This window comes from Schistocerca gregaria, chromosome 5 (genome assembly GCF_023897955.1).
Source record: "Schistocerca gregaria isolate iqSchGreg1 chromosome 5, iqSchGreg1.2, whole genome shotgun sequence".
Taxonomy (NCBI): Eukaryota; Metazoa; Arthropoda; class Insecta; order Orthoptera; family Acrididae; genus Schistocerca; species Schistocerca gregaria.
The window spans coordinates 234,822,161-234,847,031 of NC_064924.1; the positions used below are offsets into that span (position 1 = coordinate 234,822,161).

General features: G+C 44.3%; 1 protein-coding gene across 3 annotated transcripts in view; it reads left to right on the forward strand.

Annotated features, from left to right (window-relative positions):
* The window catches only part of LOC126272075 (high affinity cAMP-specific and IBMX-insensitive 3',5'-cyclic phosphodiesterase 8), a 1,931,196-nt gene that overhangs the window by 703,368 nt on the left and 1,202,957 nt on the right, over positions 1-24,871 (forward strand). The window lies entirely within an intron of this gene.

Here is a 24,871-nt window from a genome sequence, read left to right on the forward strand (position 1 = left end):
GGACTGGACAGCTTGTGAACGAAACTCCACTGTCTCACACTGCACAACATCGCTCTCTGTCACATCCTGCTCGGCAGAGAGCTATGTGTGTACTACAAACGGACTGCAGCTGCTGCCTTGACTCGACGTAAATGTAATTTCAATGCTCCCAGAAAAACTATGATATTTCAGTAGAAGTAAACAAATTTCATAACAGTCTTTCGTGTATAGGTGTCCACATCCGCTGAGGGCACTGTTCCTTCGAGCACTTGGTTTTGTGTTTTGCTATTAGCTGATTTCGGTCCCTTGGGAACCTTCAAGCTACCTCTGACATGGAAAACTGTAGTCACATACAATTTCTTCCACACACGTGGGTGGAGGAATTCCCATCTAATGTGGTCTTTCATAAATCTATCTTATGATCATAGTGGTAGCGGATGCGACTATGACAGATTTGCATCCCGCTTGCGAAATGAGAGGAATGCAACTTTTCATTAGATTTTGCAACTGCGCCTGCATACTGCCCGTGACGCGGTCAAAGTCTTAAAATCAATATTTTGACTGTTAGACGTTGAGCACGTTGTGTGTAATTTTGATTTTAAAATGTTGACCGTAACATGTGTAGTTTTATTTGAGATGTGAAACTAACGAACTTTAATGTAGTGTACGCCAAGACAAGGGCAAAACTTGCATTTCTTTCGTTTTGCATGCGGAATTTGCATCCGTGATAGTTGTGTCCGTTATAATCATAGTCGTAGGAGACCTTTATTATCTATGAGATTGAGCTTATTTCACAGCTTGAAAATTACTAAAGGGCGAAATTAGCAAATAGCAAAGGCAAAAAATAAAGTGGTATTAAAATTTTTAATTATAATAAAATTCTGGACAGCATACAGTAATTTATTTTAATTTAAAAAAATGACCGGATCCATCTGAGTGAAATCGTCTTCAGACCAGTTACACCATGATGACTGTTGGGGACAGTGGCATGGAGTGGGGGAAGCTCTGGAAACGAGTCAAGATGAACTTCTTGAGCAGTTCCCAGAGCCGTTGCTGCACCGTACCACGGCCTCGAACTGTCATAAGGAGTGTCTGGTCTGAATAGGATCTTACACAGATCGAATAAACAATTGTAGCCCACGTGGTCAAGACTCTTATTTCAATTAAAAGATTTAATAGGTCTTTTCGAAAGCTGCTGTATCTGTGAACAAGATATCAAAAACTTATAAAATAAAGGCTTTTTCATAAATAAAAATGAATGAAAATGACTATCCTTGAGAATTTGACATTCTTCTTGAAAATATGTTGAAGAATTCTATTTTGCAGTAAGTAGCCGTTGCTCAAAAGACTTGTTTTAAGCAATTAAATCAAAATCCTAAGTAGTTATTTTAAAAATAATAGTTTTACTTTGAATATTTTCTGCCATCTTGTTGATAATTGTTTTTATACGTCTTGAAAGGTTGCTACTTTCAACGATTTAATAGCATACAGATGACAGGCGTATTTCAGATCCGTGTGATGAAACAATATTCATTAATTTTCAGTTACTTCTGCGGTTCTAGGCGCTTCAGTCTGGAACCACGTGACCACTACGGTTGCAGGTTCGAATCCTGCCTCTGGCATGGATGTGTGTGATGTCCTTAGGTTAGTTAGGTTTAAGTAGTTCTAAGTTCTAGGGGACTGATGACCACAGATTTTAAAGTCCCATAGTGCCCAGAGCCATTTTAACCATCTGTTACTACTCCCCTTTCCTAGTAATAGAATTCTGAGTTGATGGAAGTGTGATTTTATGACCGGACTCAGACCTGATACGCAAAGCGTGACTCTCACTTCATTTCTGAAATTTTTGGTTGTAAATATGTTAATAGTTGCCTCTAATCACAACGTATAGTTGCCTCCAATCACAACGTTTTACTTCTCTGTTTGCTTCCAACGTGTTCTGTGGTTATATATGCACTTCAAGGACTGGGGGATGCTTTCAGATTTGCTTGAGTTTGTCCCTCCGTGCATTCTCATACTGTGTGTCGTCTGTATCCATAAAAAACTGCAACTTTCAAACTCACACTGCACGAAATTTGTCACATTACGTTAATAAGAAGACAGCGCTCTGCAATAATTATTCCGCAGGTGCAAATTTTGTTCGAAGTACTGGGTCCATTATTCATCGTTCTAAATGTCGTGACAGAAGATAAATGCGCCCGCTAAACGTGTTTGATAAGGAAATGAATTACCTAGCTATAAACTCGTAGTTGTAACTCACGTACAGATCGACTGACGTAAAATATGTTCGACACATTCATAAAATGGACAGTAAACAGATATTCAGCTCCTTTGGATGCGATAAGTCTCAAGTGGTAAACATCTGTTTTCGTCTCGTGCACTATAACGTAAGTGTTGTATCCTCACTAAACTGACATTATTTCGGTACAACATTTTATTCCAAATCCTAGATAACCCAGGCGTTTTCTAGAAACGAAAAATGAACGAAGACAGTAAATAAAAACGTTAAGAGTGAATTTAGGCTTGATGGTTGGCCGAAATACAAAATAGACGACAGTATGTAGTCTGGATACAATATAGGAAAAAAAATAGCCAATAGATTCATGAAATTAAAGTACAATACCCAGAGATACATCACCAGTGGCGACGTGAATAATAAGTCCACAGTTCGAGCGTAAGGGCCTCGCCACAAATGCTGAGTACAGATATTGTGAGCTGCTGACAGATGTTGTCCGCTGACTGCAGCTTATGGTTGCTTGGGGTGTATTTTTGTTGCTCGGTTTACTTTCACTTGCTTCCCCCATTTCACCACACTGGGTCATTGAAGATAAGTCACAGTTGCAGGATCTTTCCCGGGAAGGTTGAATTTCTTCTTAAACATTCGCCTCGTATCCTACGTCCAGCTTACAGAGACAACGTTAGCTTGGTAGTTATACGGAAATCAACATTCTCTCTATCTTTTTTTTTCCTTAAACGTTACAGTAATTTCGTGGGAACAATTTCTGGCAGTACTGGGATTAAATAATCCTTCGCCAACCTCAACGACGCACCACAGAGGAGATATGCAAACCTGTCACAAAACGATATTCATAAAGGTATAGACAGAAAATATAAAATTGTAAAATTTTTTTTAATTTACTGACCTTAAGGAGGTGCTCACACAGCCATCCAATTTGTGTGTGGAGTGTCAGTCATGACTATATGAACATGAGGACAAAATGGTTCAAATGGCTCTGAGCACTATGGGACTTAACATCTGTGGTCATCAGTCCCTAAACATGAGGACAAAACTCATTCCCCGAGCAGAGAAAATCTCCGACCTGGTCGGTAAATGGTGGCCTTTGGCAGCCAATAGATAAGTATCTGGCGCTGCAGCTCAGTTTCACCGTGCAGCTGACAAAGATATTAAAGAGGGGACATGTCGATTCCAGGACGTAAAGTCTTTGAAAATTTCATTCCTTGTACTCGGTTGGACAATAATTAAGCCTCGCAGGCAGGAGTGTGAACAATATAGGCAGATGTCAGCATCTGAGAGCAAACGAGAAGTTGTGCTCAAAGAAGCCAGTTGTAATAAACGGCGAATCGCTCGATATCTGAATAGGAGTGATGCCACTATCCGATGATATTGACAGGAATGCAGCGCCAGGAAGGAAACTGTGGAGCCGGCCGTTGTGGCCGAGCGGTTCTAGGCGCTTCAGTGCGGCTGCTATGGTCGCAGGTTCGAATCCTGCCTCGGGCATGGATGTGTGTGATGTCCTTAGCCGAGTTAGGTTTAGGTAGTTCTTAGGTGACTGATGACGTCAGATGTTAAGTCCCGTAGTGCTTAGAGCCATTTTTTGAAACTGTCGACCTAGAGAGACGACAGAATGAGAGGACGAAGCAATCGTAAGAAACGCACACAGAGCCTCAGATTCAGCATTATCATCCATCAGATGTGCATCTGGTGTTTCACTGACCACAAGGACCAATAACAGGCGGCTCACAGAAAGTGGGCAGAGCTCACTACCCTTGCGCCCACTACCATTGACCGCTGTACACCAACAAGCACATTTACAGTGGTGTCGGCCACATTCGGCCTGGAACCTCATTGACAGGAGTAGAAACGTCTTCACTGAAGAATCCCCCTTCGAACTGAGACCGGATGACCACTGGAGACCGGTGGGGTACCAACCTGATTGTCGGCCGCTTTAGGGCCCCGACACCCAAGAGTGATGGTCTCGGATGCTCCTTCTGTTTTATAGCGGGACAAATTTGGTTGTCATCCTCGGCACCTTTACAGTTCAGCTACACGTCGACGATATTCTACGCTCAGTTTTGTTGCCCCTCATTGCAAGTCATCCTGGGTTTACACTTCAGCAAGGTAATAATGCCCGTCCGGAAACTGCGAAAATTTCTACTGTTTGTTTTCGTGCTTGCCACACCATACCTAGGCCAGCGAGGTCGTCGCGTCTCTCCCCAATAGAGAACGTTTGGAGCATTTGGGTAAAGCCCTACAACCATCACGGAATTTTGACGATTTAAAACACCAGTGGAACATAACTTGGTATGGTACCTCTCAGGAAGACATCACACAATTCTGTCAAGCAGTGCCACCGAATAATTGATTGCATAAAGGAAGAGGTAAACCAATGTAATTACTTGCTCATTTTGTAAAGATGTTCTCTTGAATAAATCATTCAATTTTTGTCAGATATTAATTCTTTGTTAGTCTGTACCTGTACATAACATCTACAGATTTCCGTGCTATTCGGATAACTCCTTCGTGGTGATTAGATGTTTTTTGTCTTCAAGTGTACGTTTCTCAGATATAACAATGTAGTAAAACATTGTTACATGTAACTGCAGAAGATTCAGTAAAACTGTCACATAACACAGCGTCACTCAAATATTGATGGTAAATTACATACGGAACAGTTGTCTATATAACAAGGATTTCTCTTTCGGAATGCCCAAGCACAACTTACATTTATTTTACATAAAAGTACCGATACAACGAGACTAACTGTTTCCCTCTCGTGGTTGGATGAGCATCAAAGAAATGTTCTCCTCTACGCCACAGCCTCGAAATCAACAGCCGGCCGCAGTGGTCTCGCGGTTCTAGGCGCTCAGTCCGGAACCGAGCGACTGCTGCGGTCGCAGGTTCGAATCCTGCCTCGGGCATGGATGTGTGTGATGTCCTTAGGTTAGTTAGGTTTAAGTAGTTCTAAGTTCTAGGGGACTGATTACCTCAGATGTTAAGTCCCATAGTGCTCAGAGCCATTTGAACCACGAAATCAACAGCTGGGGAGAACAGGTTCCAATAAACGAGACACTTGAGCGATCCTGCGGTTGTGACACTGCTGCTGTGCGGCGTTTTTATGTTTACGTCATGTGTCGGCTATTAGATCAGGCACTGATAAATGAAAACAACTAAGACCGCCGGCGTAATAGCGCGGTTGTCCGCCTTCGGAACGCAATACAGCAGTGAACCTGCGCGGTATGGACTCGATAAGTACTTGCTTCAATTCCGGCGGTATGCTAAACCAGATGTACACGCAGTTCCCGTAAATTACGGGCCGGTGGTTTGTGGAAGCAGAGTTGACACCCAACAGCGTACCACTTGTTACCCATCGGGTCGAAATCAGTTGATTACCGTTACCAAACCACAAGTAAGATCGCTCCTGCTATGTAGCAGGAATTTGGCCTTATGAGATGGACACTTGTCTTGCCGAAAGTTGCCGTCGACGAAACCATCAAGCATGAAGGGATGCAGATGGGCACCAGTAATGTCCAAACAGTCCACAGATGCCTTCGATTACTAGCATAGGTCACATGGAATCCCAAGTGAATGTCTCTCATACCATTATAAGGTACTTGCCCCACCGGCATGTGTATGACCAAGTGACATGTTTCCATTTCTCGAATGGCCAGTCTCGATGATCCTTTGCCTCCTGCAATTGCTGTTAATGATGTCGTTGGGACAACTGTGCACGTAGCAGTCGCTGCTGCGGAGCCCATCGTCAACAATGTGCGCGCATGACAGTGTCTTATGAAACACTTGTGTCTGCACCAGTATTGTGCTCTGGAGACAGATCTGCCAGATCGTCGGCTCTTCTGCTTCACAGAGCGGGCAAGACTCCTAACTGCTCGTCGTGTGATGAGGCGCGGACATTCAACATCTTGTCGCCCACTCCTGGTTACACCATCCTTCAATAACTTTCAACTGTACAGCTGATGCAGCGACAGCTTACCAAAAAGGATGTCGTGGTTTCTTATCGTTGAGCTTTATTAAAATAAAACGGTGATAACTCTTGAGAAACTTCAGTCTGATGACCTAAGGCCTGTACGGATACATTTAGGGAGCTCTTACGAAAGTCAGCTCTCTCCGTTCCTCCATGAGATACACAGCGCTGTAGATATCGACGCTCAGGTTGGTGCCATGTTCATTTACTTCAGAATGGCATATGATATAGTCCCTCCCAAACAAGAAAAAAAAGTTTGTCGACTGTCAGACCAGCTTCGTGGCTGAATTCATGACTTCCTTGCGTAAGGAATTCAACGCCGTCTTAATGGAACAAAATCGGCATATGCAATTTAACGAGTCAGCTGATAAAGTAACGGAGACCACAATATTACTGATGTGGTGCCCCTTGCCCATTACCCTTATTGCTCGTGGTATTTCGCCGTTTCCCGTAAGAGCTCGAGCTTCGTGTGCATGTCCACTCATTGGATCGTTGGCCATCATCACCAATCGGACGTGTCCAAAAGAACAGACACCATATGTATAATTAAGGTGATGGCAGTCAAAGCATATGCACAAGAAACTCCAACTCTTCTAAGAGTAATGATGCTAATGAACAGGGAAACTGAATCAGTAGTCTGCGCTGTAAGGTGACAATTTCGATGTGACGGGGGGCGTGCGGTTATGGTGACCACTGTGTCCGGGTGGCGTAGTTGTCAGCGCACCTGCCTACTAAGCACGAGACCCGGGTTGGAATCACAGGCCGGCTCAAATTTTCAAGTTGCCCCGTCGATTTAAGCAATATCCATTGGTAGTCAATACCTAATTGCTTTCTGTCTTGATTCATAGTGGTTACAGGATCTAAATGGATAGGACCGAAAGAATTGACGCTGTACATATATACACTACTGGCCATTAAAACTGCTACAACAAGAAGAAATGCAGATGATAAACGGGTATTCATTGGAAAAACTGACATGTAATTACATTTTCACGCAATTTGGGTGCATAGATCCTGAAACATCAGTACCCAGAACAACTTCCTATGGCCGTAATAACGGCCTTGATACGCCTGGGCATTGAACCAAACAGAGCTTGGATGGCGTGCACAGGTACAACTGCCCATGCAGCTTCAACACGATACCACAATTCATCAAGAATAGTGACTGGCGTATTGTGACTGCTCGGCCTCCATTGACCAGACGTTTTCAGTTGGTGAGAGATCTGGAGAATGTGCTGGCCAGGGCAGCAGTCAAACATTTTCTGTATCCAGAAAGGCCCTTACAGGACTTGCAACACGAGGTCGTGCATTATCTTGCTGAAATGTAAAGTTTCGAAGGAAACGAATGAAGGGTAGAGCCACGGGTCGTAACACATCTGAAATGTAATCTCCACTGTTCAATGCGAACAAGAGGTGACCGAGACGTGTAAGCAATTGTACCCTATACCATCACGCAAGGTGATACGCCGGTATGTCGATGACGAATAGTCGCTTCCAATGTGCGTTCACCGCGATGTCGCCAAACACGGATGCGATCATCATGATGCTGTAAACAGAACCTGGATTCATCCCAAAAAATGACGTTTTTCCATTCGTGCACCCAGGTTCGTTGTTGAGTACACCATCGCAGGCGCTCCTGTCTGTGATGCAGCGTGAAGCGTAACAGCAGCCATTGTCTCCGAGCTGATGGTCCATGCTGCTGCAAATGTCGTCGAACTGTTCGTGCAGATGGTTGTTGTCTTGCAAATGTCCACATCTGTTGACTCAGGGATCGAGAAGTGGCTGCACGATCCGTTACAGCCATGCGGATAAGATGCCTGTCATTTTGACTGCTAGTGATAGGAGGTCGTTGGGATCCAACACGGCGTTCCGTATAACCTTCCTGATCCCACCGATTACATATTCTGCTAACAGTCATTGGATTTCGACCAACGCGAGCAGCAATGTTGCGATACGATAAACTGCAAACGCGATGGGTCACAATCCGACCCACATCAAAGTCGGAAACGTGATGTTACGCATTTCTCCTTCTTACACGAGGCATCAAATCAACGTTTCACCAGGCAACGCCGGTCAAATGCTGTTTGTGTATGAGAAATCTGTTGGAAACTTTCCTCGTGTCAGCACGTTGTAGGTGTCGCCACCAGCGCCAACCTTGTGTTAATGCTCTAAAAAGCTAATCATTTGCATATCACAGCATCTGCTTCCTGTCTTTTACATCTCGCGTCTGTAGCACGTCATCTTCGTGGTATAGCAATTTTAATGGCCAGTAGTGTAATTACACTTTTGGTGATAAATTGCTTTAAACACCAAGTACCTTAAAATAACTAGGACTAACCTTCCGGAGCGACCTTAAATTGAATGATCACATAAAACAAGTAGTATGAAAAGCAGATGTCTGACTGAAGTTCGTATTGAGGATCTTAAGCAAACGGAATTCACCTACAAAATAAGTGGCCTGCAAACCACTTCTTCTACCGATTCTTGAGTACTGCTCATAAGTACGGGATCCTTAAAGGGGGTAGGATGTCAAACGGGCCGACTTGGAGCAGGAGAGGGACTACATGACATTTTAATTTCCACTGTCTATACTTTTACAAATAAATTCATAAATCTTTGAAAGCATCATCAGAAAGGATTCATATTCATAGTAGTAGAAGCTCAAAAACGTAACAAAATACATTTTTTTACATGTGAAATTTCATCATTTTTTTCTCTTACTACTGGCTGCATTTGTTGCTATAGGTACACTTTTCTTCCTAAGTAAGAGAGATTCTTCGATTAATTTTGCACAGCATACAAACTACAGTTACATGTATATGAAGCTCTAGAGTTTATTCAATTTATGAAAAATGAATAAACTGTTACATTTTAAACTTCTTGTTTAGAACAAACTGAAATTTATAGTTAATTATCTCAAATTTTACCACAGTTTTTAATAGATTTGGAAAATTCTATAGTTTCATACAACTGTTAGTACTGCTTGTATGCTGTGCAAAATTCATCGAAGAATCTCTCTTACTTAGGAAGAATAGTGTACCTACAGAAACAAATGCAGCCAGTAGTAAGCGAAAAAATGATGAAATTTCACATGTAAAAGAAAAAGGGTATTTTGCTACGTTTTTGAACTACTACTGCTATGAGTGCGAGTCCTCAACCCTTCCTGGTCATGCTGACAAAGTATTATGAATTTATTTGTAAAAGTATAAACAGTAGAAAATATAATGTCCTGTGGTGCCTCTCCTGCTCCAGGTCTTCCCGTTTGACGTCCTACCCGCCCTCAACAGGTTGGATTAATAGAATCAATGGACAAGATCCAACGAAGAGCGATGCGTTCGGTCACGGGATCGTTTAGTCGATGCGAGAGCGTAAGTGAGAAGCTCAACCGAATCCAGTGATAAGCACTGCGAGAGAGAAGTTGTGCACCACGGAGAGATTTGCTATTGAAACTCTAAAAGAGTACTTCCTTCTACATACGTCTCGCGAAATGAACGCAACGACAAAAATTCTTGAAATTGGACCTAGTGCGGACATCTACCGACAATCCTGTTTCCCACGTGTCATTCGCGAATGGAAGTGAGAGGGGAAGACAGTGGCACAATGAATACCTTCCGTCACACACCACCAGGTGGCTCGACGTGTATGGATGTTGATGTGGATGTAAAACAAGATGATAACTTCTCGAGTAAAAAAGGAACTGTGTAAACGAGTATTAAAACATACCGACAACAGGTGGATGCAATGCGTTCTGGTAGCCTTTGCGCTCGGTGCAACCGCTTAGGTTATAATTAGTGTAGAGCTTCCGGATGTTGAATAGTGTGCTCCGAACGAAGCCACCTGCCTCGTGGTGGTCATACATTCATTATGGCTTCCCGACCCGCCCTGCCACCTGTATAGAGAGGTCTAACAGGTGGCAGCGGAAACCTGTTGCGGTTTCGGAGCGCCGTGCCGCGCCGCCTGCGAAATACGGGCAGGACTCGTGAGTTCCGGCTCCAATCAGGCAGGCGCTGGCCGCAGTCGGGCAGCCTGTGTAAAAAGTTAACAGCCGGCTTCCCTGCGCCGCGCCGCCGCGCAAACCGGCCGCTCTGACTTTCAGCGCTCGTCGCGATGAACTGCCCGCTGCGGCAGCCACACAGTTGTAGCGCGTAACTTACCATTTGCTGTCAACTGCTAGATTACTGAACGGATAAAATTTATGCACGTACTAATATTTCATTAATATAAGGACTGTTAGGACCTTAGTTCCAGAAAAGTGCAGAGTGATCAATGAAAGGCAACAATTTAAAGCGGTTTACGGTGCTTAATGATGAGCTTATCTATGCCTTTACTAAAATAAGTAGGAAAGAACGCAAATAACACTGACGACATTATAAACTCCCTGCTGATTGGAAACTCTGTTAAAAAAGAAAGTATCAAGAAATATACGTGACAGTTACAGAGGTGTATGTCTTATAAATGCTGTTTATAAAGTTTACTAAAAAAATAACATAATCGCCTGAGGTTCAAATGTCTTTAAGCACTATGGCCTTAACATCTGAAGTCATCAGTCCCCTAGACTTAGAACTACTTAAACCTAAGTAACCTAAGGACATCACACACATCCATGCCCGAGGCAGGATTCGAACCTGTGACAGTAGCAGCCGTGTGGTTCCGGACTGATGCGCCTAGAACCGCTCACCCACAGTGGCCGGCTTAATCGCCTGAGGGCAACAGTAAATATATTCCTGGGAAAAGGAGAAAGTAGATATAGAAATGAATGCATCCAAAACGATGAAGGTTTTAGCCTTAAGAAGAATCCTAGAAAACTTATGTGAAGTCAGTTTATAAACACATGTTGTTTTTATTGACTTGGAGAAAGTTTTCGACTCGGTCATTAGAAATAAAATAACTGAAGAAAGATGAAAATAACTGAAGAAAAATGATAGCCCGTACATCTCACACAGAGATTCAAAAATTCGTCTGAAGGCTATAAATAATTGTAAACCCGGGCAGCTAAGTAGTAGCGTATGTATTGAGGATCTCATACGAAAATGGAAGAATGAAGTACATAAAGGTATAAAGCTGAAAAGGGGGCTATCGTCTGAACGCAGTTCTATAGGCAGAAGAAGTACTCGAAATGCAAAATGAGTAGGCAAACTTAGAACGTTCGGAGTACAACTTTATAAATTAGGAAACCTATGAAAATTTGCGCCATCGAAACTGAAGTAATTGAAGACAAGACACTCGGACGGATATCCTATTTTAGATATTTAGGGTGCGATGTGAACTTACATAAAGATGATGACCTATAGAATAAAAATGAAATTCACTACATATGTGGGAGTATAAAATGGTTCAAATGGCTCTGAGCACTATTGGACTTAACTGCTGAGGTCATCATTTCCCTAGAACTTAGAACTACTTAAACCTAACTAATCTAAGGACATCACACACATCTATGCCCGAGGCAGGATTCGAACTTGAGAACATACCTGTCGAGCGGTTCCAGACTGTAGCGCCTAGAACCGCTTGGCCACTCCGGCCGGCTGTGTAAGATTAACCGAAGCGTTAAAAAGCCAAATAGTGTGAATGATCGGCTAAAGATTACAATTTAGTGTGGTTTATGGCTGCTTAATAATAAAATAAGTAGAAAAGAATGTACTTAATGTTGGCCGGAATCAGGAACTCCCTGCTCAATGGAAGACCGCAGTGGTAATTTTTTATTAGAAAGAAGGTTCAAATAGCTTTGAGCACTAGGAGACTTAACATCTGAGGTCGTCAGTCCCCTAGAACTTAGAACTACTGGAAGCTAACTAACCTAAGGACATCATACACATCGATGCCCGAGGCAGGATTCGAACCTGCGACCGTAGCGGTCGCATGGTTTTAGGCTGAAGCACCTAATTAAAAAGAAAAGGATAAAGATATGTACTGAGAGTTACCAGAGGTATGAATCTCTTCAATGCAGTTTATAAAAGGTATTCAGTAATATTAAAGAGACGCTTAAGAGCAATAGTAGATGCGTTCCTGAGCGAAAACCCAAGCGGGTATAGGAAGGGACACTGCCCGAGTGATAATACACTCCTGGAAATGGAAAAAAGAACACATTGACACCGGTGTGTCAGACCCACCATACTTGCTCCGGACACTGCGAGAGGGCTGTACAAGCAATGATCACACGCACGGCACAGCGGACACACCAGGAACCGCGGTGTTGGCCGTCGAATGGCGCTAGCTGCGCAGCATTTGTGCACCGCCGCCGTCAGTGTCAGCCAGTTTGCCGTGGCATACGGAGCTCCATCGCAGTCTTTAACACTGGTAGCATGCCGCGACAGCGTGGACGTGAACTGTATGTGCAGTTGACGGACTTTGAGCGAGGGCGTATAGTGGGCATGCGGAAGGCCGGGTGGACGTACCGCCGAATTGCTCAACACGTGGGGCGTGAGGTCTCCACAGTACATCGATGTTGTCGCCAGTGGTCGGCGGAAGATGCACGTGCCCGTCAACCTGGGACCGGACCGCAGCGATGCACGGATGCACGCCAAGACCGTAGGATCGTACGCAGTGCCGTAGGGGACCGCACCGCCACTTCCCAGCAAATTAGGGACACTGTTGCTCCTGGGGTATCGGCGAGGACCATTCGCAACCGTCTCCATGAAGCTGGGCTACGGTCCCGCACACCGTTAGGCCGTCTTCCGCTCACGCCCCAACATCGTTCAGCCCGCCTCCAGTGGTGTCGCGACAGGCGTGAATGGAGGGACGAATGGAGACGTGTCGTCTTCAGCGATGAGAGTCGCTTCGGCCTTGGTGCCAATGATGGTCGTATGCGTGTTTGGCGCCGTGCAGGTGAGCGCCACAATCAGGACTGCATACGACCAACGCACACAGGGCCAACACCCGGCATCATGGTGTGGCGAGCGATCTCCTACACTGACCGTACACCTCTGATGATCGTCGAGGGGACACTGAATAGTGCACGGTACATCCAAACCGTCATCGAACCCATCGTTCTACCATTCCTAGACCGGCAAGGGAACTTGCTGTTCCAACAGAACAATGCACGTCCGCATGTATCCCGTGCCATCCAACGTGCTCTAGAAGGTGTAAGTCAACTACCCTGGCCAGCAAGATCTCCGGATCTGTCCCCCATTGAGCATGTTTGGGACTGGATGAAGCGTCGTCTCACGCGGTCTGCACGTCCAGCACGAACGCTGGTCCAACTGAGGCGCCAGGTGGAAATGGCAAGGCAAGCCGTTCCACAGGACTACATCCAGCATCTCTACGATCGTCTCCATGGGAGAATAGCAGCCTGCATTGCTGCGAAAGATGGATATACACTGTACTAGTGCCGACATTGTGCATGCTCTGTTGCCTGTGTCTATGTGCCTGTGGTTCTGTCAGTGTGATCATGTGATGTATCTGACCCCAGGAATGTGTCAATAAAGTTTCCGCTTCCTGGGACAATGAATTTACTGTGTTCTTATTTCAATTTCTAGGAGTGTATTAGGTTGGTGCAAGAGTTCGCAACGTTTATGTTTTGCATGTTGTTATTCCGGTTGCCATAGGTTTATTTTTGATTACTATTTTAATTTGTAATTCACTGTTGCTATTTGAGTGGCAACAAAACGACTATTCACGATGGTGTGTAGAATGTATGGGCCTGGTGTCATCAAAGTTACTTACAAGAATAATATACAGAAGAACGGAAAAGAAAAATCAGGGTGTGTTAAATGGCTGTCAGTTTGGCTTTAGGAAAGGTAAAGACATAACTGAGGAAAATCTGACGTTGCCTAAATGTAATGAACAGTCTAAGGAACGCAGAATATGGAATCAGAGTAAATCGAAGAAAGAGGAACGTAATGAGAAGCAGCAGAAATGAGAACAGCGAGAAACTTAACATCAGGATTGATGGTCACCACGAAGTAGTTGAAGTTGAGGAATTCTGCTACCTAGGCAGAAAATAACCAATGACGGACGGAGCAAGGAGGACATCAAAACCGTAGTACCACTGGCAAAGAGGACATTCCTGGCCTAGAGAATCTTTTAGTATCAAACATAGGCGTTAATTTGAGAATGAAATCTATGAGAATATACCTTTGGAGTACAGCATTTATGGTAGTGAAAGTGTGGGAAAACTGGAACACAGGAGAATCCAATCATGTGAGATGTTGTGTTACAGACGAATGTTGAAAATTAGGTGGAGTGATAAGGTAAGGAATAAGGAGATTCTGCGTAGAATCGGAGAGCAAAGGAATATGTGTAAAACACTGACAAGGAGAAGAGACAGGACGATGGGACATCTGTTAAGACATCAGGGACTGACTTCCATGGTAGTAGAGAGAGCTGTAGAGAGCGAAAACTGTAGAGAAAGACGGAAATTGGAATACATGAAGCAAATAACTAAAGACTTAATTTGCAAGTGCTAGTCTGAGAGTCTGAGATAAAACTTACAATCAGGACTGATGGCAGAAGAATTAGTGGCGGCCGCATCAAACCAATTGGAAGACTGAGTGATGACTGAAAAAGGCGAGCAGGACCATCACAACCGTCAGAAGCTATTAACGTTAGTTAACATTTTTGGATTTGACTGTTCGTTGCTAGATGCATATTATTACAAAATATGGCTGAGATCTGAGATCAACGGCCCGAGATCAACGGGCCGCTTGCGGACAGCGGCATGCGGACAGCGGTTTGACGGACACTCGTTTAGATCATGTGGAAGTTGTGTCTTCTGTATAGTTTTGTTCGTCAGAGATACCAGTCTACGTCTACATGTGTTCTCTGCAAACCACCTTGAGGTGCGTGGTTGGTACGTCCCATTGTACCACTTACTAAGGTTTCTTCCCGTTTCGTTCACGTATGGACCGGGGGAAGAATGGTTGCAGTAATTAATCTTATCCTCACTTTCCTTATGTGAGCGATGCGTAGGGGACTGTAAAGCATTCCTAGAGCCATCATTTACAGCTGGTTCTTGAAATATTGTTAGTAGACTTTATATACAGACTGTTTTCGTAAAAGTGTGGAAAAATGTAACAGGACATAGAGGATGCTCCACTGAACAATGCTGAAGTGAATGATCCGTAACCTGGAGCCGGAGAAGCCAGCTTACGGAGACAGGGAATTAAAATTGTGTATCGCTTCGACTAGCATTACTGTTTTCCAGCGTATTTACTCCTAACATGCTTACATGTTTGCACGTTCTGTGCTGTTTATTTACGTGTGCACCATTTATTTCCTTCAAGGAAAAGAGGAGAACAAGCCCGATTACCAGGAAGTCCTGTTTGTTTACTTTACTTGTCCATAAGCTGGCTCTGTTGTATCGTATTTACATTGTCCCATGACTGCACGTGCTATGAATCGTTGACAGAATTATTCATTACTCAGTGCTATACAGAGACGTACGGTACAATACGATGGAACAGTACCCGTACAGCCAGCCGGAGTGTCAGAGCGGTTCTAGGCGCTACAGTCTGGAACCGCGCGACCGCTGCGGTCGCAGGTTCGAATCCTGCCTCAAGCATGGATGTGTGTGATGTCCTTAGCTTAGTTAGGTTTAAGTCATTCAAAGTTCTAGGGGACTGATGACCACAGCAGTTAAGTCCCATAGTGCTCAGAGCCATTTGAAGTACCCGTACAGTGTTTCCTGGTCGCTTAATTGGAAGGGGTGATCCTATTCCATGGCCTGCGAGGACCGGACCTGAATCACCTCGATTATATCCGATGAGGATATCTAAAATCACTTGTGTATAAGACCTGAGTGGCTACCGAGATGGAATTTGTTGCCAGAATTGCAGCTGCCTCTAGTGTGATTCGAAACACACCAGGAATATTTTGCAGGGTGCGTCAGAAATTTCTTCGCTGTGTCATGCTTGCATTGAGGTTGATAGCTGTCAGATTCTGCACATTTTCTGAGATGCAGTACAAATGGTAAGATCATTGAGTCAATGATGGTATTTGCAGTTAACTAATGCAATAAAAAATACGTGGTAATTTGAGTTTATTCCTATTATCTCCTTAAGCTGGCTTCTCCGTCTCCGGGTTCACCACCTCAAACTGTTCAGTGGAGCATCCTCTATATCTTGTTAAATTTTTGCCCGCTCTTACGGAAACGGCCTGTATACAGGGTGTTACAAAAAGGTATGGCCAAACTTTCAGGAAACATTACTCACACACAAATAAAGAAAACATGATATGTGGACATGTGTCCGGGAACACTTAATTTCCATGTTAGAGCTCATTTTAGTTTCGTCAGTATGTACTGTACTTCCTCGATTCACCGCCAGTTGGCCAAATTGAAGGAAGGTAATGTTGACTTCGGTGCTTGTGTTGACATGCGACTCATTGCTCTACAGTACTAGCATCAAGCACATCAGTACGTAGCATCAACAGGTTAGTGTTCATCACGAACGTGGTTTTGCAGTCAGTGCAATGCTTACAAATGCGGAGTTGACAGATGCCCATTTAATGTATGGATTAGCACGGGGCAATAGCCGTGGCGCGGTACGTTTGTATCGAGACAGATTTCCAGAACGAAGGTGTCCCGAAAGGAAGACGTCCGAAGCAATTGATCGGCGTCTTATGGAGCACGGAACTTCCAGCCTATGACTCGCGACTGGGGAAGACCTAGGACGACGAGGACACCTGCAATGGACGAGGCAATTCTTCGTGCAGTTGACGATAACCCTAATGTCAGCGTCAGAGAAGTTGCTGCTGTACAAGGTAACGTTGACCACGTCACTGTACGGAGAGTGCTACGGGAGAACCAGTTGTTTCCGTACTATGTACAGCGTGTGCAGGCTCTATCAGCAGCTGATTGACCTCCACGGGTACACTTCTCCGAATGGTTCATCCGAAATGTGTCAATCCTCATTTCAGTGCAAATGTTCTCTTTACGGATGTGGCTTCTTTCCAACGTGATCAAATTGTCAATTTTCACAATCAACACGTGTGGGCTGACGAGAATTCGCAATCACATCATCAACACAGATTTTCTGTGAACGTTTGGGCAGACATTGTTGGTGATGTCTTGATTGGGCCCTATGATGTTCCACCTACGCTCAATGGAGCACGTTATCATGATTTCATACGGGATACTCTACCTGTGCTGCTAGAACATGTGCGTTTACAAGTACGACACAACATGTGGTTCATGCACGATGGAGCTCCTGCACATTTCAGTCCAAGTGTTCGTACGCTTCTCAACAACAGATTCGGTGACCGATGGATTGGTAGAGACCGACCAATTCCATGACCTCCACGCTCTCCTGACCTCAACCCTCTTGACTTTCATTTAAGGGTGCATTTGAAAGCTCTTGTCTACGCAATCCCGGTACCAAATATAGAGACTTTTCGTGCTCGTATTGTGGACGGCTGTGATACAATACGCCATTCTCCAGGGCTCAGGCCTGCATCAGCGCATCAGGGATTCCATGCGACGGAGGGTGGATGCATGTACCCTAACTAACGGAGGACATTTTGAACATTTCCTGTAACAAAGCGTTTGAAGTCACGCTGGTACTTTCTGTTGCTGTGTGTTTCCATTCCATGATTAATGTGATTTGGAGAGAAGTAATAAAATGAGCTCTAACATGGAAAGTAAGCGTTTCCGAACACATGTCCACATAACATGTTTTCTTTCTTTGTGTGTGAGGAATGTTTCCTGAAAGTTTGGCCACACCTTTTTGTAACACCCTGTATAGAAGGAAAACTGCTCATAGATTTAGGTAAACAGATCTGTCAAACTGCCTAAATAATACGCACTCAGTGGTCGGTACGCCACACCAAATGTAGTTTGAGGTTAGTGCTTAGTCTCTTTGTCTTGCAAGAAAAGCGTTGCACTAGACGAGCAGGTTGAGTTCTTGCAACACATTGTGATCACGTGGCTGGTGTCTTTGTCAGTAAACGGCTGTCACATGACTGGTGAAAAGGCATTCTTACCGAAAGTGGGAGAAGAGGCTGCCTGTGGTGTGGGGATGGTGCGTTAGCTCCGCGCTGAGTGTAGTTGTAAGAGGCAGCTGAGCGCGGCAGGTGCACCTACCGCGAAAACCTGTCTGGCGCGACTTATCAGCGCTGCCTGACAAGGCCGGCCGCTGGCTGCGTTCCCAGATAAACACACTCTCTCTCTCTCTCTCTCTCTCTCTCTCTCTCTCTCTCTCGCCCTCCGTGCAAATGTCGCAGCTACTAGGTGGCCGAGTGAAATTGTCTGCTTACATTTGAGGGGGTCCTGTTCACCTACTACGCTACTGTTAGGACAAGTATACTCCGGAAGATATCTTACAGTGTGTGGCGGAGGATATATCTGGTAGCTCAATCAAATCGATCTCCTACACATGATACACTCCTACGCTTTTTAGTACTTTCCATCTGTTAAATCTGTTTAGACATCGAGCGACACATTCATATAATGAGAAGCTTATTATTGTAATATGATAAACACAGGTGTTCTAAATACATCAATAACACCCTTGTTTGTTCAAAAAATGGTTCAAATAACTCTGAGGACTATGGGACTTAACATCTGTGGTCATCAGTCCCCTAGAACCTAGAACTTCTTAAACCTAACTAACCTAAGGATATCACACACATCCATGCCCGAGGCAGGATTCGAACCTGCGACCGTAGCACTCGCGCAGTTCCGGACTGAGCGCCTTAACCGCGAGACACCGCGGCCGGCCACTTATTTGTTCATAAGATGTAAGTGTAGACAGCAATCGCATGTTACTCTTGAATTAAACCATGTCATTAGACGACAATTAATACTTTTGAAAAAAATATAGGGTAGGTATTCTGGAAGATTGATTTAGACATATAAAATGTATTAAACGGTTTTTTTGAGATCCTGTAAGAAAGGACAGTGTACTCCATTTTCAACGTGACTGTTAGCAATAATTGTTCCTTATTTCGATATGTTGTTCAAATGGCTCTGAGCACTATGGGACTTAATATCTATGGTCATCAGTCCCCTAGAACTTAGAACTACTTAAACCTAACTAACCTAAGGACAACACACAACACCCAGCCATCACGAGGCAGAGAAAATCCCTGACCCCGCCGGGAATTGAACCCGGGAACCCGGGCGCGGAAAGCGAGAACCCTACCGCACGACCACGAGATGCGGGCTGATATATTGTTTTCATTTATATTGTTTCCTGTATAACTCCTCACCATTTTAATTCCTTTTGATGAGATACAAAATGATGAACTTTGATCAACTCATGCCCCACTGAATGCCTGTACTTCGGGCGTCCTGTGCAATATACAGCAACTCCGTAGTTCTATGATAAAAAATATATAAGATCCTTTTTTTAACGGTGATATAATATTGTCTGTGTAGCACAAATCTCCAAAAAATGAAAAAATACATTGTGTAGCCATTATGACAATAAATTCGTAGTTATGGTCAGATATAAATTATAAGCATGAGACAGAATACACCAATTCATCAGAATACCAGCATCCCGCCTGAAGCATTTCTTTTTAAATTCTTTCTACACTCGGCATATTGTGAGCCTATTTATTGTTCTCTAACGTATATTTCACATATTTCATCCTACAGAATTATCAAAGGTAGATACATTAATTATATGTGAAATTTGTATACTTCTCTGGTTTTGAATGGATAATAACGCAAATACAAACGACCTTAATAATATATTGCCACTTATATGGAATTACGCATTATGTTTTAGGCTACATAAAAGACGATTATCTGTCACCCGCCACAGTGCTACATGGTGAACGTACATGGTGGTCGTTGAGTTTACACCACTTCTGTCAGTTTTCACATGACAGGGAAGATGAGTACTTGTAATAAGCGCAATATAGCTATGTTTAGTTTCGTAAATAATACTTTTACATCTGACATGCCGATATACACAGGTCTCCGTGGCAGTGGGAAGTGTATATGCATGTGAAGCAACTTGCAAAAAAAATTGGACTTAACATCTGAGGTCGTCAGTCCCCTAGACTTAGAACTACATAAACCTAACTAACCTAAGGACGTCACACACATCCATGCCCGAGGCAGGATTCGAACCTGCGACCTAAGCAGCAGCGCGGTTCCCGACTGAAGCGCCTACAACCGCTCGGCCACGCAACTTGCAACACTATTGTGCGACATGTTGGGGAAAAAAATAAGGAAATTGGAAATTTATGGTAAGCTCCTAGGGAACCCAGCTGCTGGGGTCACCGGTCCCTAAGCTTACACACTATTTAATCTAACTTAGCCTAACTTACACTAAGGACAACACACACACACACACACACACACACACACACACACACACACACACACACACACACCCATGCCCGAGGGACGACTCGAACCTCTGATGGGAGGGAGCCGCGCGAAACGTGACAAGGCGCCTTAGACCGCTCGTCTACCTCGCGGGGCGAACTATAAGGTATGTTATAATTCCATAGGTTATGAAATAAAACAGTTTATCGAGTTGTGATACTATTACCGTAAAAGGTTCCTATCAACTCCTGTTCATCCTCTTGCAGATGCGATAATGACAGAATAACTCTGTCGAAACTAGCCATCCAATAACTGCTTTTTTAACGATCTTGGCTTGTGAAGTTTTCTTCAGTTATACATTGCAGGTTGCTCCCAGACTGTTCATGTCAGGAATATATGTTAAAGAGATTGGTTACAGCTCAATCACAATCCCTTATCGTACTCCCGAAATTACTTGTATATCCTCCATTTCATACCATTAACAACATGCTTAATCCTGTCTCCTACGAAGTTCTGAATCCAGTCACAGGTCTGCTCAGATACTCGGTATGTTCATATTTTATTCGCTAGAAGTAGTATGGTACTCCTTTCCATCAGGTTTGTGGACGTTTATTAAGTCATATTAACACTGGAAACACAAAGGTACCTGAGGATACAACTTACGTAAAAGTTTTAACGGCAGACTGTTTTAAGCGTGTTATCACAATGATCTTCAGGTTTTCTGTCACTAAAATGTAGAAAAACGCATAATAAGATATAGAATTTTTTAGAATTTGTTTAAAAATTACGTCATTAAAATCACCGTGTCAAATGTAGCTTTAATAGTTTGTTCTGATTGACGTTTCTGCTTAGCGGCGTACAGAAGCTCTGTTGTTTACATTGTTACGGTAGTAGCCTTGGGAGAAAGGATGTGGTGGAAAACGAGCCATCGACAGCGCGACCATTGTTTCCAGATTGTATCTCTCGAATTGCAACAAAGTTTACTCTGCTATGGCACTGTATGGCTCTTTTGTTCTCAATAAGTACTTCCTTGATCAAATTTTCTATGAAAATCAGAAATTTGTGGTAAGAGCTTATGGGATCAAACTACTGAGGTTATCAGTCCCTAAGCTACACACTATTAAATCTAACTTAAACTAACTTACGCTATGGACAACACACACACACACACACACACACACACACACACACACACACACACACACACACCACACACACACACACACACACACACACACGACCATGCCCAACGGAGGACTCGAACCTCCGACGGATGGAGCCTCACGAACCGTGACAAGGCCCCTGAGACGGCGCGGCGAAATTTTCTGGAATTATCAGTTGAGTGGTAGTATTTCAGTAAGTTTATAAGGAACCGTCACTTCAAAATAAGATTTCATCAGTAGATCTATTCACGAAAGACTGCTTTCTTACAAAGTGTTCACTTTCTGGCTGTCATGACCACTGCACAAAGCGAGTCCCAATCGCTGGAACTACGTAATGAACAGGAAACAGACATTACATTCAGTGTATGAGCTCTCCGGCTTATAATAGGTTCTTGGCCCGACACTGTCAACCATAGGTCTCTCCTTAAGCCCCGCGTACACTATTCCATTGGACTGTCTAACAACCCTACCACAACAAACGTCAAAATTTAATAATGGTTGTGGTGTTCCTCACGCTGCTAAATACTGCATTTTCGGGCAACAACAAAGTTATTATGTGGCAGATGTCATTGGAGCACAGTTAATAAAGTCAATTCATGTAATAATAAATAAACTAGGCACTCATCCTTTCGAGTTTACAAAGCTGGTCTCGTTGTAAAATAATAGCTCAATGGTCGGAAATCTAGGTAGTAATGATTCCAAGCTCGGATGCAAAGAGGCCTAGGTTTTATTATGCGATATTCAAAAGCTTTATACACTCCTGGAAATTGCAATAAGAACACCGTGAATTCATTGTCCCAGGAAGCGGAAACTTTATTGACACATTCCTGGGGTCAGATACATCACATGATCACACTGACAGAATCACAGGCACATAGACACAGGCAACAGAGCATGCACAATGTCGGCGCTAGTACAGTGTATATCCACCTTTCGCAGCAATGCAGGCTGCTATTCTCCCATGGAGACGATCGTAGAGATGCTGGATGTAGTCCTGTGGAACGGCTTGCCATGCCATTTCCACCTGGCGCCTCAGTTGGACCAGCGTTCGTGCTGGACGTGCAGACCGCGTGAGACGACGCTTCATCCAGTCCCAAACATGCTCAATGGGGGACAGATCCGGAGATCTTGCTGGCCAGGGTAGTTGACTTCTAGTTGACCTTCTACAGCACGTTGGGTGGCACGGAATACATGCGGACGTGCACTGTCCTGTTGGAACAGCAAGTTCCCTTGCCGGTCTAGGAATGGTAGAACGATGGGTTCGATGACGGTTTGGATGTACCGTGCACTATTCAGTGTCCCCTCGACGTACACCAGAGGTGTACGGCCAGTGTAGGAGATCGCTCCCCACATGATGCCGGGTGTTGGCCCTGTGTGCCTCGGTCGTATGCAGTCCTGATTGTGGCGCTCACCTGCACGGCGCCAAACACGCATACGACCATCATTGGCACCAAGGCAGAAGCGACTCTCATCGCTGAAGACGACACGTCTCCATTCGTCCCTCCATTCACGCCTGTCGCGACACCACTGCAGGCGGGCTGAACGATGTTGGGGCGTGAGCGGAAGATGGCCTAACGGTGTGCGGGACCGTAGCCCAGCTTCATGGAGACGGTTGCGAATGGTCCTCGCCGATACCCCAGGAGCAACGGTGTCCCTAATTTGCTGGGAAGTGGCGGTGCGGTCCCCTACGGCACTGCGTAGGATCCTACGGTCTTGGCGTGCATCCGTGCGTCGTTGCGGTCCGGTCCCAGGTCGACGGGCACGTGCACCTTCCGCCGACCACTGGCGACAACATCGATGTACTGTGGAGACCTCACGCCCCACGTGTTGAGCAATTCGGCGGTACGTCCACCCGGCCTCCCGCATGCCCACTATACGCCCTCGCTCAAAGTCCGTCAACTGCACATACGGTTCACATCCACGCTGTCGCGGCATGCTACCAGTGTTAAAGACTGCGATGGAGCTCCGTATGCCACGGCAAACTGGCTGACACTGACGGCGGCGGTGCACAAATGCTGCGCAGCTAGCGCCATTCGACGGCCAACACTGCGGTTACTGGTGTGTCCGCTGTGGCGTGCGTGTGATCATTACTTGTACAGCCCTGTCGCAGTGTCCGGAGCAAGTATGGTGGGTCTGACACACCGGTGTCAATGTGTTCTTTATTCCATTTCCAGGAGTGTAGATGTGTTTCACAAACCATTCTTGAAGACAAACCGTTCTTGAAGATTAAACCTTTGAAAGTTAGCACAATGGTGATGTAAAAAAATAATAAGCACTCAGAATTTAAGTTACAGTTCTTTTTTATTGCTTTTGTTGGAGTATCACGTAACACACAAAAAATCACTGCACAATACAAAACATAATTGAAAACAGCTTCCTCACTGTTAAAGTTCACATTTTATAAACTGGCTACAATATGCATCTTTCCAACATGACGTCCAAGACTTGACCTTCTCAAGGTCCGACTCTCTAACCAGCTACTTACGCGCCCAAAAATTAAGAGTTGCAAGTACGTCAAAGATCTTAGTGACAAAAGAAAGAATACACATAAGAATAATATCATTGCAATGTAAACATATCGATGTATCAAAAATTAAATCAAATCTGAATATTGTCTCAGAAGTATGTTAAGTAGTTAACAGAAACACAGTAGAATATTACTGGTATCGAGAGGTTGAGCTGAGGTGCCGTAATGATTGCGTAATTCAATTACTATTACAACTGGGACCAGTGGTTTTGATAGGAGCCCTTTTAAGCTATCTGAGTTGTCCGGACGAGCAGGAGGCAATGTCGTCCGACACAAATTCCACCGTGCTATTGTCTGGTCGAATACCAAATCTGCTGGCACAGGAGTACCGCTGGAGTTAATGTCGAAAAGATGAAACTAAGGAGCCAAGGCGACAGAGTCAGATTCATCGAACTTTATGAGGAACTCCAGTGATTCTGAAGGAATGATTTGTGCGATGAAGAGCAGTGAGCAACTTGTTGGGATTGCGGATCTTGATTTTTTTCTCGAAACCGGATTAAGAAGACGAACCAACCAAATCGAAGCTACGTATCCCCAGGAAATGCAAAAAGTAAGCTTCGTCCAGATCAGAAATGTCTTGTGAAGAATCAATTAAAACCACTGTAAAAATTTTAACTCGCTGCGCATCACGCTTAGGTTTCTGAAGCAGTTGACTACATTCAACAACAATCCATGTAACTTGGTTAATACAGTTCTGTGCCTTGGACATATCCATTCGTACCTGCTTTCAAACAGAAAACAGATACATTAAAATAGGTCAGGTAGT